This window comes from Pleurodeles waltl, chromosome 7 (genome assembly GCF_031143425.1).
Source record: "Pleurodeles waltl isolate 20211129_DDA chromosome 7, aPleWal1.hap1.20221129, whole genome shotgun sequence".
In the NCBI taxonomy this organism is placed as follows: domain Eukaryota; kingdom Metazoa; phylum Chordata; class Amphibia; order Caudata; family Salamandridae; genus Pleurodeles; species Pleurodeles waltl.
Window position 1 is genome coordinate 179,539,535 of NC_090446.1, and position 15,010 is coordinate 179,554,544.

General features: G+C 46.2%; 1 protein-coding gene across 2 annotated transcripts in view; it reads right to left on the bottom strand.

Annotated features, from left to right (window-relative positions):
* Positions 1-15,010, bottom strand: part of PLTP (phospholipid transfer protein) — a 160,746-nt gene that overhangs the window by 106,883 nt on the left and 38,853 nt on the right. Inside the window, exon 1 of one of the 2 annotated variants that reach the window (XM_069243517.1) lies at positions 4,055-4,335. The exons of the other annotated variant lie outside the window; for it this stretch is intronic. The gene's annotated coding sequence lies outside the window, so the exon portion shown is untranslated. Of the gene's footprint in view, positions 1-4,054; positions 4,336-15,010 lie in introns of those variants that run through there. 2 annotated transcript variants of the gene reach the window in all.

Below are 15,010 nucleotides of genomic sequence, written 5' to 3' on the forward strand. Positions count from 1 at the left end.
TCTAGCAGTGCCCCTTTTACATCATGGAAAGCGTTGTCTGCGTCTGAGCTAAATTCCCGCTTATGATTCGCTTTTGTGAGCTCCCAAAGTGGTTCTGCTATCGTGGCTAGCTGGAGGATGAACCTGCCACAGTATGTGCCATTCCCAGGAAACTCCTGACTTCTGTCGCATTTCGAGGGATCAGTGCATGGCGAATGGCTTCTACTTTTCTCTGGTCTACTTGAAGCCCCTCCCTCGAGAAGATGTATCCGAAGAAGTTGATCAAAGTTTGATAGAACGCACACTTTCTCCTGTGAAGTGTGAGGCCCACGTCGGAAAGTCTCTGCAGCGTGGCCCTCAGGCAGCGATGATGCTCCTCATGTGTCTCTGAGAAGATCAGGATGCCGTCGCTCAGGTTAGTCACACCCGTCAGGCCCGAAGGTGTTTCTCTGATGGCATTTTGGTATACTTACGCCACTGAAGACACCCCAAAACTCAACCGTTTGTAACACCTCAACCCCACATGAGTCGAAAACGTGGTGATATTCCGACTGTCAGGGTCCAACTCTAGTTGATGATAGCCGGAATTTAAGTCCAACTTCGAGAACCACTGGGCTCCATTCAAGTCTGCAATTATATCATTCATTGTGGGCTTAATGTGACGCTCTCTCCTAATGGAATAATTGGGAAGACGCATGTCCACACAGAGGCGGATGGCACAGGATGTTTTGACTAGGGCACGATTACTAGTGGCAAGACCCAGGCGCTGGGCCCATCAACCTTTTCGATCACCCCTTGGTCTTCCAGCATCTGTAGTTCTTTCTCAACTGCTGGCCTTGGATAAAAAGCACTCTCTGGTGCTGTAGCGCCTCTGGTGTCACATCCGGGTCGATATGCAGCTTGACTCGCTTGCCTTTGAGCTTCCCCAATCCTGCGAACACCTGTGGGAACTCGAAAAGGAAGGACTCAGTGTGTGATTCATATACCCGGCGTGCAAAGAAAACATGTTCCAGGTCTTCCGTAGTATGGCACCCCAGCAGAGTGCCTCAGTCTCCTTTGACCACATAGAACCTAGCATTGGTGGTATGTTCTTCTTTGGTGATGGATACTTCTATCGTGCCTTGCAGAGGAAGCGGGTCGCACCCTCCATACATGTAAATTTTCGTGCTGCTAGGGGATAGGCTTGGTTTGGGAAATAACTGTTGATACATTGTGTTGTCCATCACATTGACCGAAGCGCCTGTGTCAACGAGCACCGTTGCAGGAGTGTTATCATGACTGTGCTCAGGGGGGTCGGTTGCTGCTTGTGCTGTTTCCATCCTGTTAATGAGATAACTAAAATGTGCTCTTGGTCATCCTCCTCGTACAGAGGCATTTTTGCGTCCATGTGCCCTTGAGGCGTATTGTACCCTGCATTTATGTTCTTTACAGTGGCCACCTTCCCTTTTGACTCCATCTGTCTTCCTCGCCCCATCCGGCATGTATTTGCATAATGGTTTCCTTTTCCACACTTGTTGAAAAACTTTCCTCTCGCCGGGCATCCGCAACGGTGTCTTGTGCTCGTAGCCACAGCTGCCACATGTCCCCTCTCCTTGTCTTGAGGTGTTCGGTTGTTGCATGGGGACCTGGCGGGTTTGGATAGCGTCGACCTGTTCCTCCTTCACAGCTGGCTGTCGAGGGACCATTGTCGCTGATATTGACTGCCCCCTTATGGCAGCCATGGTGTCGGCACGGACAGCTGAGAGTTCATGGGATCGCGCTAGGATCAGGATTTCATCCAGGGAGATACCAGGTTGCCGCATGATTAGTTTCCGTAGCATGTTGGACCGGCACCTCTGGATAATTGGTGCACTGATTTTTTCGTGTTAGTTTAGGCCCATGCATGTGCTGGCGAGTTTCCTCAGTCTGGCACAGAACATTTCTGCGGATTCTACGTCCATCTGCTGGGCCTGACGCAGTTTTAAGCGCTCATAATCAGGGTTTAGTTGGGGGTCAAAGTATCTATTCAGCGCCGCCACTGCAGTGTCGTACTGCACCGCGTCACATGTGTTGGGGAGTGATTCGAAGAGTTCATGAAGTTCGTCACCTCTCATGTGTAGCATCAATGACCTGCGCACTACACCATCAGTTTCCCTGGTTGCGCATAAGTAGTTATCTAGGCAGCCAAGCCAAAGGTGCCATTGTGGTGCTTTTGTGACAGGGTCCGCTTGTTGGCTAAATAGGGGCAGCGTGGCCACCGACGAGTGGACGCCTGCGGGGGCATGTATGGGTTGCTGTTCATAGCTCTGATGTGGTGCGCTCATATTTCCAGTCCCACTAGTCAGTTCAATTCACTTATATGTATTGTGCTTTGCTTTCTTATTATTGATTGTCCTTCTCCAATGTTTTTCTTTTTTTTTTGTAGTTGCCTTGCAGAGCCCCCTTATTTAATTGTTCTTGCAGTTATAATGTGTATTGTCTATTTCCTTGACTTTCTTTTGTCAAGTTGTGATTGTCTTTTTTTTTTTTTCTCTTTTGCTTCTATATTTGTTTTCTTGTGGTGCAGCCGTGGGTGCTGTCCCTTTGTGCCCCGCGCACCTAGTGCTGCCTTTTACTTCCTGGGGAGAAGACGAGATCTAACTCACTCCCGGTTACGTGTTGGGCAGGAACTGCGGTGGATGGTCTCTTGGGTCCTTGCGGCCGACCAGCTTTTCCTGTGCTGCCGCGCTGCACGCCTCCACTGTATTGTCTATTCCAGCGTTGTGCCAGTACCACTCCACACTGGCGCTTTACCCAGCCTAGTGAGCGCAATCCTTTCTCTGTGGCAGTGAACTCCGGCGGCATGCAGGTAGGCCCCTGCGCACACCGTGTCATGAGACGCACGGTGCACACGCTTTCTGGGGGTGGAGGGGTCAGGTCACGACAGGATCGGTCATGCGGGAGCACGTTCGAAGTATCCCATCCTCGTGGCCAATATAAAGTGGCGCCTCACCCTCGCCGCGGTCAACAGAGTGGCCAGACACAGAGATAACTGTACAGGGAACTGCCGGGTCAGTAGCCCCAGCTTAATTTAATACCTCGGGCTAAAGCCCGCCCTCATGCCCTCACAGGGCAACAAAGTATAGGAGAGCCCGAGTGGCTCTCTATAATGCTCATGCTCTAACTCGAACAAATGCCGGGCCCATTGCATTTCTGCTTGTTGAAACTTGTTTTTATCCATGCGTGTTTAAAGCATGCCATCTGGTTATAGTTATTCACAGCCCACCTCACATTTTCTATGTACCTGGAATGATGGCATTTTGCTTGACTATATGTACCTATCTAAATAAAAATAAGTGCACTTCAGTGCCGAGGCAGTGGGAAAACTGTAACTTTCATTTCAAAGTTTAGCTTTGATGAGTTATAAATATTTATTTTTGCATCAATATGAATATTAACCTTAGAAATATTAGACGCATATTGTATTTTATTTCAATACAGCATTTACATGGCACTTACCGCCCCAATGTGGAGCACTGAAGCGCTTATATGACATGGTTGCCTCTAGGAGAGAACAGATGCAGCAGAATTTTTTCTAGGGCACCACATAAAAAAATTGGCCCGATATGGAGTTAAAAAACTGAAATACATGGGTGTTTATAAAAATATTACTACACCTTAAGACGCAAATGGATATGCTCAAGAGAGAATGGAACAAAGGAGGAACGAGGGCGGATCTGGCAGTCCTAGGAAGGCGGCGGCAGACAGGCGTGTGTCCGGAGTGCTCGGAGAAGAAAAGTAAATAAACACCAGAGAAGACCGCACGGAAAGGAAAAGAGGGGCGAGGCATGCGTGTCCAGCAAGGACAGAAAGCGGCGGACGAGGCTCTGGGCACGGGGACGACGGTGACACCACAGATACTGAGAGAGAGATGCCTGCTAGGGACGTCACCGCAACGAAGACGCGCAGTGTGTACACAATCATGCGTGAAAGCAATGGAGAAGGGGAGGACCAGTAGAGACAGGGAGGGCAGTGGAGGGACCAGGGAATACACGAAGAGGAGCGCAGACCCGTCCGGGGCAGGCTGCGCGGAGCCCGGCAGGACTCGGGTACTCACAGAGGGCGGAAGGCGACACAGCGCTGTCCTCTCCTCTCTCCCGCGGCTTTTCTCTGCTCCACTGCAGCAGAATCACATGGTTCACAAACTGAAGGCGACAGCAAAGTGAAGAATGCAGACACAGCAAGGAGAGAGGGAGAGCTCACCCCCCCACCCTCCATCCGCCTGACACATCAGGAGTGGGTGTATGACCTCCAGAATTGACCTGGCCCCAGTGACCCCAAATTCTTCCCTCCAGCTCTGACCAATTCTGACTTCTCTTTCTGAGCGTCCCATCTCACCTCTGTGCTCCTTCTCTGACCTCCTTCTCGCAAATCCCACTCAAAACTTTTCTTTCTCCTCTTCCTCTCCCTTTTTCTGAAGTACATCGCAAAGGTGGGCGAGCAACAGAAAGCTCGAGCCAGGTACTTGTTTCTCTCCGATAGACTCGTGGCCATTTGGAACCAAGAGACAAATCTTCATGGGAGGTCATTTGGCCTAGTGGCTACAAATCATACCAGCCTTCCCTCAGCATCCTCTAAATCTCCCTGTATCTTAAAAAAAACACTGGTAAAGACAAGAGTTCTCCCCTATACAAGAGCTGTTGACTTTGGCAGTGTGTTTTTGCCATGTTGTACGCCAGTGTGGCTCCTATTCAGAATGGTTAAAAGTTATTGATATGGAGTGTTGTAGACTGCAGTGAATGTCGGAGAGTGGATTTGTTGGAGTATAGTGTCACAGAATTGAGTAGGAGGGGTAGAGTGTTGTAGAGTTGAGTAGCGGAAAGTAGAGTTCAGTGGTTCAAAGACAGGGTGAAGTGGGCTAGAGAGGATTGAGGTAGTGGGGTGGATTGGACTGGAGTAGAGTGAGGTCGATTGGATTAGGATAGAGTGGTGTGGATTGAGAGGAGTGGGGTGGATTGGACTGGGTGGACTGGATGGGGTGGCTTGGATTGGAACAGGAATTTATTTTAATGGGATGAGGTAGATTGGATTTGGGTTGATTGGAGTGGGGTGGGTTTGGTTGGGGTAGATGAGATGGTATTGGGGTGGGTGGGTTGAAATGGAGTGATAGGACTGGGGTTGAGGTGGATTGGAATGGAGTGGGGTGGATTAGCCTGGATTGGAGTTGCATGGGCTGTACAGATTGGAATGGGGTGGACTGAATAGGGGTGGGTTGGATTTTATTGGGCTAGAGTTGGGTGGATTGAACTATATTGGATTATAGTGGAGTGGGGTGGATAGGAGTGGAGTAGGGTGGATTTGAGTTGGGTGAATTGGGTGAATTGGATGGGGTGGATTAAATTGGAGTGGGATGGATAGGATTGTACTGGGGTGGATTGAAATGGGGTGGGGTGGATTGGATTGGGATGGAGTGTGATGGACTGGAGTGGGGTGGTTTGGGGTGGATTGGGTTAGGTTAGGTTCAATTGGGGTGGGGTGCAATGGGTTGAGGTGGGTTGAATTGGGGTGCATTAGAGTGAGGTGGGGGAGTGGAGTGGGGTGGTTTAGACTGGAGTGGGGTGGAATATACGGAAGCGGGTGGATTAGAGTGGAGTGGGTGGGATAGATTGGAGTGGGGTGGGTGGGCTGAGCTCGGGTGGGTAGATCATAGTAGATTGGATTAGCAGGGAGTGGGGTGGACTGTATGGGGTGGATTGGACTGGACTGGAGTGTGATGGATTTGCATGGGTTGGATTGGGGTGGGGTGGTTTAAGGTGGGGTGGATTGGAGTGGAGTAGATTGGAGTGGTGTGGATTGCAATGAGGTGGGATCAACTGGAGTGGGGTAGATTGGATTGAGTGGAGTAGATTGGATTGAGTGGGATGGATTAGATGAAGGATTGGAGTGGGGTGGATTGTGTTGGATTGGACTAGAGTGAAGTGGGGTGAATTAGAGTCAGTGAATTGGAATGGTGTGGGGTGGATTGGAGTGGGGAAACTGGATTGGAGGGGGAACTGGGTTGGAGTGGGATGGATTGGAGTTAGGTGGATTGGACTGGAATGGCATGGGTGGATTGGAGTGGGTGAATTGGACTGTGTGGGGTAGATTAAATTGTAGTGGGGTGGATTATGGTGTTTTGGATTGGGGTGGATTGGAGTGGGGTGGATCAAGTTGGACTGGATTTGACCAGAGCAGGGTGGATTAAGGTGGTTGGATTGCCATGAGATGGAATGGAGTGGGGTGGTTGGATTAGATTGGAAGTGGGTGGATTAGAGGGGGCAGGGTTGGGTTGGATTGGATTGGGGTGGGCTGGTTTTGCTGGGTTGGATTGGAGTGGGGTGGATTGGACTGGAGTGGGCTGGGTTGGATTGGAATAGGGTGGATTGGACTGGAGAGGTGTGGGGTGGTTTGGACTGGAGTGTGATGGGTTGTAGTAGACTGGACCGGATTGGGATAGGGGTGATTGGAGTGGTGTAGATTGGATTGGTGTGATGTGGACTGGAGTGGTGTTGATTGTGGTGGATATGAGTGGAGTGGATTGGTGTGGGGGTGATATGGGGTGGAGGGGGTGGACTGGGTGGTGTGAGGTGAACTGGATTAGAGTGGGGCGAATTGGAGTGGGGCAGACTGTTTTGGATTGGAGTGAGGCAAACTGGAGTATAGCAGATCGATTTGGATTGGAGTGGGCAGATTGTTTTGGATTGGCATGAGCAGATTGGATTGCAGTGGAGCAGATTGGAGTGGGCTGGAATGTTTTTGACTGGAGTGGGGGGATATTGTTTTGGAGTAGGATGATGTATTTTGGATTGGAAAGGGGGTGGATTGTTTTGGATTTGAGTGGGGCGGATTGTTTTGGATTGGAGTGGGGTGGATTGTTTTGGATTGGAGTGGGCAAATTATTTTGGATTAGAGTGGTGTTGAACGCTTTGGATAGGAGTGAGGCGGATTTGAGTAGGGCAGATTGTTTTAGATTGGAGTAGGGTGGATTGGAGAGGGGCAATTTGTTTTGGACTGGAGAGGGGCAGATTGTTTTGCATTGGAGTGGGTCTGATAGTGTTGGACTGGCGTGTGGCAGAATGTTTTGGATTGGAGTGGGCATATTGGAGAGGGGCAGATTGAAGTGGGGCAGATTGGGGTGGATTGGAGTGGGACAAGTTGGAGTGGGGCAGATTGGAGTGAGCCGACTGATTTAAATTGGAGTTGGCAGATTGTTTTGGATTGGAGTGGGGCAGATCAGAGTGGGGCAGATTGTTGTGGATTGGAGTGGAGCAGATTATTGTGTGGATTGGAGTGGGCCAGATTGTTGTGGATTGGAATGAGGCAGTTTGTTGTGGATTGGAGTGGGACATATTGTATTGGAGTGGGACAGATTGGAGTGGGGTGGGTTGGGAGGACTGCAGTGTGGCAGAGTGGATTGGGTTGAGTGGTTTGGATTGGAGTGGGGTGGGATGGATTGGACTGGGGTGGATTGGATTAAGTGATGTGGAATGGATTGAGTGGAGTGGATTGGTGTGGGGTGAGATTAGGTGGATTGGAATGAAATTGAGTGAGGTGGATTGGACTGGAGTGGCGTGGATGGAGGTGTACAGCACAACTTTGTGTCCAAGCATAATTTTGGAAATTACACATAAGAAAGAAACAATGTCATTGAAGACTGTTACTTATCATGCTGATCTATGTCTGCTGAATTTTATTGCTGTTTATTTGTTTACACTATTCCCTAACCAGGAATTTCAATAAAAAGCTGTATAGAAAAAATGAATGAAACAATGTCGCTTTGTAATATTTAGAATAAGACAATTGTCATCTTTTGATTACCGTGCGATGAGGAAATACAAAAGAAAACATGAGTGCAAAGTGAGAAAAGAAGACTTGGCAAAATAAAATAAGAGTTAACTATAGAAAATAAAACTTTATAATTTTGGCTGTCCTGCTGGGCACGTTTTTGCCAGTCACATGCCTTCTGTTTTCAGGGCACTAGTTAAAATATTAAAATAGAAATTAAAAGTTAAAAAGAACAAAATAGTACATCTGACACGTCGGTAGCAGCGGACAGGCACTGATAACATTGAATCAATCAGTGCTTGGTCCCTGTTCCAGGGAGAGGAACAGAAAGGTTTTTATGCCTGCAGTGACCAATTACGAGGCGGTAAAGAAGCATGCCTCTTAAGAATAAAATAGTACCTCAGTGACGTCGGGAGCAGTGGTCGAGCACTGATTACGTATAATCACTCAGTGCTTGGTCTCTGTTCCACAGACAGGAATTAAAATGATGATATGCCTGCAGTGACCAAAGAAGAGTGCCACGTAAGCCACCAAATGGTAAGCAAGAGGTGGGCTTGAAGAGTGTCTCGCAATCGAGACACAGCACTAACTAGCGCATGCTATCTGAGGCTTGACCCTAAAAACGTAAAGTAGTTTGTGTCTGGTGCAAAATGCTTGCTATCTGTGGCAAGATTTGTGCTATGAGAAATTGTCAGAAATAAAATGGAGCTTATGTTTGTCAGCCACATGCTAATCTTCACTTCAAAGAATTAGGGACCTGACCCTGCCGACTGGACTGTAGTTCGAGGCCCTCCACCACCCGCAAGCACCCACCAGCACCTCATCCCTGGTGCCCAGTGGTAGGCATTTCCTGTTGTTGCATAAGTATTCCTTCTTGTATTTTCAATTGTTCCCTTTTTCGTTTGCGTTTTAATCTTAAAGCCCAATTCCGCTACCACACTGTATAGTCTGACCCATTGTGCTCGTTTTGCATTGTTTGCATTGTTTTCATTGTTTTCTCTGCCCCCCCTGTATTTTGTTAGCTGTTTAAGTGTGTCCGCCCGTTTCTGCCGGCTCTCGCCGGTCACACTCTTCCTGTCGCTGCGTTCCCTGCGGCCCCGCCCCCTCGCACACCCATTGGCCCTTCCCTCCTGCCTCCCAGCTGCTCCACCCTCCTACCTCCCCCTCTTAATGGCTGCCGCTGCGCGGAGCCCCATGTGACTCTGGTCTGTAGACCCCTGGCGGTCTGCAACGCTTAATCTGTGAGTCAACATCTGAACAAAAAATATTAGCAGACTACTAAAGTATATAAGCATTAACAAGCAAATGGAAAATTTAACATTTTAAAATCTTATGTAAAAGTGAAGGCTTTGAAATTGGAAGATAAACATTAAGTTGGTATTCTTAGCTTATTTTTTGGGTACAGAGCAAGTATGGGAAACAGTAGTATGGACAATTGGTGACCTCAACTGAAGAACCAGTATGCACTGACAAAAAGAGTGCTTGCATTATGAGCAAAAAGAGAAAAAAAGCCATATGTTTGACTCTCTTGTATCACTCTTTGTTTTGAAAAGCTCTAAGCATTTAAACTTTCCATGTTTATGTACTTTATGTGAATTAAAAAAAAAACATAATTTGTGTGCAGTATAGTTGTTTCTGTAGCTTTGTATATTTTTAGGTCAAAATCATAGAAATTACTTGCCCCAGGATCCCCAGGTTCTAACAGTGATTCAGTGTGTGTGTGTGTGTGTGGGGGGGGGGGTGGGGGAGGGGTGAGGGGGGTCCAAATACGTTAAAAGGTTAAGTACCACCGGTCTATTTCTTGATTTCAGTGAGTAGCCCCCCCCCCTCCCAGTCAACACAGTAGTTTAGAATGCGCGATGCAAATTGATCAGGCCTGTCAGATATGACAGCCAAGTCCAATAGATTCGATGGATTTGTAAAGGGCAGCTTCCATTTGGGGTTTATTTCTTGCCTGTTTCGCAACCTACTGAACAGTTTTTAAGATGAGAGCTCCAAGAGCTCCCAGCAGAATGCGCATCTTCGATTCTTGGCAGCTCATAGGGGTGAGCTTTACTTATATCCTTATGGCCAGGGGTATTGCCTCCTTACATTTCCTTACCAGGGTGTCAGATTCATGTTCCACACACCCCGTGTAGTTGAAGAATGTGGGGTGATCAATTAATTTTAGAATATTAATTTAGCTATCTAAAGTGTGTTTCTGAATGTTTTGATCGTGTGCTGTTGTGTAAATTAAAGGAATGGAACCTTCTTTATGAACGGTTTAGATTTTTCTTGAATTACCAGATTTGTGATTTTGCCCATGGTCACAAGTTAAGCGTGGTCTAGGAGCAAGGCTGTGTCATTCTGGCATTGTCTTCTGTGACAACCTGTGCAATGGTCGGCTGGCAACTTGGAATGGCCGGGGTTGGTCAGGATGACTGTTCCTATATGTTTATACTGCGAAATGTGTTATGGCAGTTTATGTTCCATGAAGCAATGCACTGTGACAAGTGAATTTGCTTTGTACATATCTATCAAAATTAAATGTGCTTTATCAATTCTTGGCACTAAAGTTTGCAAATAAATATGGGAGTGACCTTCACACCCAGACTGGTGTGTCCTCACTAATGGTCATTATGACTCATTGTCCCTGCTGTGGTCCCAGGGGGCAGTCGCCCCGCGAAAGGGAAGGTGCAAGGATTGGAGGGCCTTGGATCAGCATCCACATACAGGGAGTGCAGAATTATTAGGCAAGTAGTATTTTTGAGGATTAATTTTATTATTGAACAACAACCATGTTCTCAATGAACCCAAAAAACTCATTAATATCAAAGCTGAATATTTTTGGAAGTAGTTTGTAGTTTGTTTTTAGTTTTAGCTATGTTAGGGGGATATCTGTGTGTGCAGGTGACTATTACTGTGCATAATTATTAGGCAACTTAACAAAAAAAAATATATACCCATTTCAATTATTTATTATTACCAGTGAAACCAATATAACATCTCAACATTCACAAATATACATTTCTGACATTCAAAAACAAAACAAAAACAAATCAGTGACCAATATAGCCACCTTTCTTTGCAAGGACACTCAAAAGCCTACCATCCATGGATTCTGTCAGTGTTTTGATCTGTTCACCATCAACATTGCGTGCAGCAGCAACCACAGCCTCCCAGACACTGTTCAGAGAGGTGTACTGTTTTCCCTCCTTGTAAATCTCACATTTGATGATGGACCACAGGTTCTCAATGGGGTTCAGATCAGGTGAACAAGGAGGCCATGTCATTAGATTTCCTTCTTTTATACCCTTTCTTGCCAGCCACGCTGTGGAGTACTTGGACGCGTGTGATGGAGCATTGTCCTGCATAAAAATCATGTTTTTCTTGAAGGATGCAGACTTCTTCTTGTACCACTGCTTGAAGAAGGTGTCTTCCAGGAACTGGCAGTAGGACTGGGAGTTGAGCTTGACTCCATCCTCAACCCGAAAAGGCCCCACAAGCTCATCTTTGATGATACCAGCCCAAACCAGTACTCCACCTCCACCTTGCTGGCGTCTGAGTCGGACTGGAGCTCTCTGCCCTTTACCAATCCAGCCACGGGCCCATCCATCTGGCCCATCAAGACTCACTCTCATTTCATCAGTCCATAAAACCTTAGAAAAATCAGTCTTGAGATATTTCTTGGCCCAGTCTTGACGTTTCAGCTTGTGTGTCTTGTTCAGTGGTGGTCGTCTTTCAGCCTTTCTTACCTTGGCCATGTCTCTGAGTATTGCACACCTTGTGCTTTTGGGCACTCCAGTGATGTTGCAGCTCTGAAATATGGCCAAACTGGTGGCAAGTGGCATTGTGGCAGCTGCACGCTTGACTTTTCTCAGTTCATGGGCAGTTATTTTGCGCCTTGGTTTTTCCACACGCTTCTTGCGACCCTGTTGACTATTTTGAATGAAACGCTTGATTGTTCGATGATCACGCTTCAGAAGCTTTGCAATTTTAAGAGTGCTGCCTCCCTCTGCAAGATATCTCACTATTTTTGACTTTTCTGAGCCTGTCAAGTCCTTCTTTTGACCCATTTTGCCAAAGGAAAGGAAGTTGCCTAATAATTATGCACACCTGATATAGGGTGTTGATGTCATTAGACCACACCCCTTCTCATTACAGAGATGCACATCACCTAATATGCTTAATTGGTAGTAGGCTTTCGAGCCTATACAGCTTGGAGTAAGACAACATGCATAAAGAGGATGATGTGGTCAAAATACTCATTTGCCTAATAATTCTGCACTCCCTGTAGTGTAGAAGAAGAAACGAAAACTATTCAATTTCCCACATGGTGAGAGAAAATCTTTTTTTTTGAAGAAGCAATATATGTGTATAATGTGATTTCTTTAGGGGGAGAAATCGCCTGCCAAGAACTAGAACTGGATAGTGTCAGCCAGTCCACAAGCAGGTCCTTGACCTTTCATCTCACAACGAGCAAGCCTTACCACCTCATTCAGTGCTGGAACAGAGTAAGGTCCAGCAAGATTCAAGCTATTCTTGAGCCAGATGCAGAATCCCCCTTGTTGTGTCCCAGTGCATGAATCTGATTCAGCGGATGGGATACAGAAGCGGCAAAGGCTCTCCTTCTTCTATGCACTTCCCCCACAGGCTCAGCCCCCTGCAAGGGGATGCAAACGAATCCCTTACTGGGTGATCATTCTCTTATGTCTTGCTGTGCCCTGTCTCGAAGCAGTGGGGGACCGTAACAATAGAAGCTGCATCCCTAACATCTTGCCAAACAAAGGAACTAAAATACACACGTCATTTTACAAGTTGCCAACACATTAACTTCAATTTGAGATTTTTTTTTAAGTGCCTTAACAGTCAAGCTGGAAAGAAACGTTATGTGATAACAAGAAAAAAGACCTTCCACAAGCACAACTGAGAGAGAGGATGTAGATCCACCCAGCTGTTTATTAACTTGAGGACAGCATTTGAGTGGGCTGAAGTTGTATATATTCACTACAAAGTATTCGTACTGCACTTTTTGCTTTGTGTGGCTGCTTATGCTTAGTATAGCATGACTGAGTTGAGTGTGGTGACAAAGCCGGGATCACTTCTAAAAGATATGACAAAGGCAGTATGGAAAGTAATTTTATTGTGAAGAGCATATGTATTTAAGCCTACGAAAAGGGATTTTGTTGTATGGAATCTCTCATATTACCATAGTAGGCAAGGGTTTGGGTGTTTATCACCTTCTCTGATTAACACTTAACGTACAGTTACATTGTAATAACTGTTATTAGGCTCTTGTTTTACTACTTTCAATTTTGTATAGATTTGTGATCTTATGACTATATGCCTGATGGTTGCTTTTTGGGAAACTGTATGCTCAATGCACTAGGTCAGAGTTGGTTATGGTGGCATGCCAGTCACAAAGGCGGTAGGCCTCACTAGTTTACTGGGAAAATGTTGATACCATAGGTTCGATGTAGTTGAAAAGTTGTGACAAAGGCAGTAGGCCAGACATATTTATTGGGGAAAGCATTTCTTAGGCCAATAAGCTTTTGAAGGTAGATTGTTATAGCACTTTGACAAGGTTTTGGTTTTTGTTACCCCCTCTGAAGATCTGAAGAACCCTGGTGGTTGGTGATTTGCAGTGATGTAGTCTTTGTTAGGATCTTTAGAAAGAAGTTGTGTATTGCTTTGTAACTATCATTGTTAACATTTATAATTTTATGACTGTATGTGTGAAGGTTGCCAGCGTATGCAAAAACAGTAGGCCTAAGTTAGGAATGATGACAAGCTAACAATAAAGGCCATAGACCTGATTTGTAAGTTGGGAAATATTATGTCAGATGCTATAGATGTGTTCTGTATATTATGACACGTTACAGCAAAAGCAGTAGGCCTGACTTATTTACTATGAAAAACATGTTTTAAAGCTTACAGATCTTTATAGGTAGATTGGTGTTAGACTGTTAAAGCCTATAGATAGATAGGCCCAGGTTTAAGAGAGCCTTGCGTCATTCTAACACCACATTAGCGTCATTTTTTATGCAAATGTGGCATTAGAAGGTCAAAAAAGCTGCATCATATTTACAAAGTGGCGAAATGCATGCATTGAGCCACGTTCTAACCCTTTGTGCCACATTATGCCTGTGCTAGTCATAATGTATGCAAATGGGGCGTTCCCCCGTTAGGGGGGCCAAAGGAAAAAAGAGATTTCCTGGCGCCATTTTTTTGGGCACTTTTAACACCTGCTCAGAGCAAGCGTTAAAAGGAGGCTTCCATTGGTTTCAATGGGCCTCTGGGTGCTTTGCAGAATTAGCATCAACATTTTTTAGTCTAATCCTGAAAACCACCAGACTGGCATAAAAAATTATGATGCTAATACCTCTGACTACCACCATGGAGCGAAGTATTTAAAATACAGCGCACACATGGTAGCATTAGGTGGGTGCTAAGGGGCGGAAGAAAAGTGGGTCAGCGCTAAATGAAGTGCCACTTATCATAAATCTGCTCCATTTTTTGTTAAATGGAATCTTGCAGATTACCATAGTATGCAAGGATCTTATTATTGGTTATCCCATCTGACAAACCACAAATGTAGAAGCTGCACTGTGAGAGACCTTGCGAAACCCACATTGAAGGGTTTTTATATTGCATCCCCAAATGTAAGTTTGTACACATTTGTAATTTTATTACTGCATGACTGATAGTTGTCTTGTGATTAAGCTTATGCTCAATTTAGTACGCCTGAACTTGTTATGATAACAAGCCAATGATACAGCATAAAGGACAGGTTGATTCATTGGGAACAATGATGTCATATACCATAAATCTAATCTTTTTGTATACAAACTTACAGCAAATGCGGTAGACTTGTTTAGTTTACCAAAATACATAGGGCCTCATTAGGAGTTCGGCGGAGGGATTTCACCGTCCGCCAAAATTTTGACGGGGAGGCTGCTGCCACACTGGTTTCCCTGCCGGACCCATTAAGAATTTCCCGCTAGGCTGGCGGGGGGAAACCTAGGTTTCAGCCCACCAGCCTAGCGGGAAACAGGCTACAGCATCATCTCCGGCTCATATTCGAGCCGGCGGCAATCCTGTAGCCAACAGGGTGCACCAACACACTCACAATGTTCACTGTGGTACCGCCATAAAAAGGCTGGTGGAGAACAAGATCGTAATCCGCAGGGCAGCGCTACATGCAGCGCTGCTCTGGTGGTATAGAATCTCCGCCACCTCCAGACCGCCATGATCCAAGATCCTGGTGGTG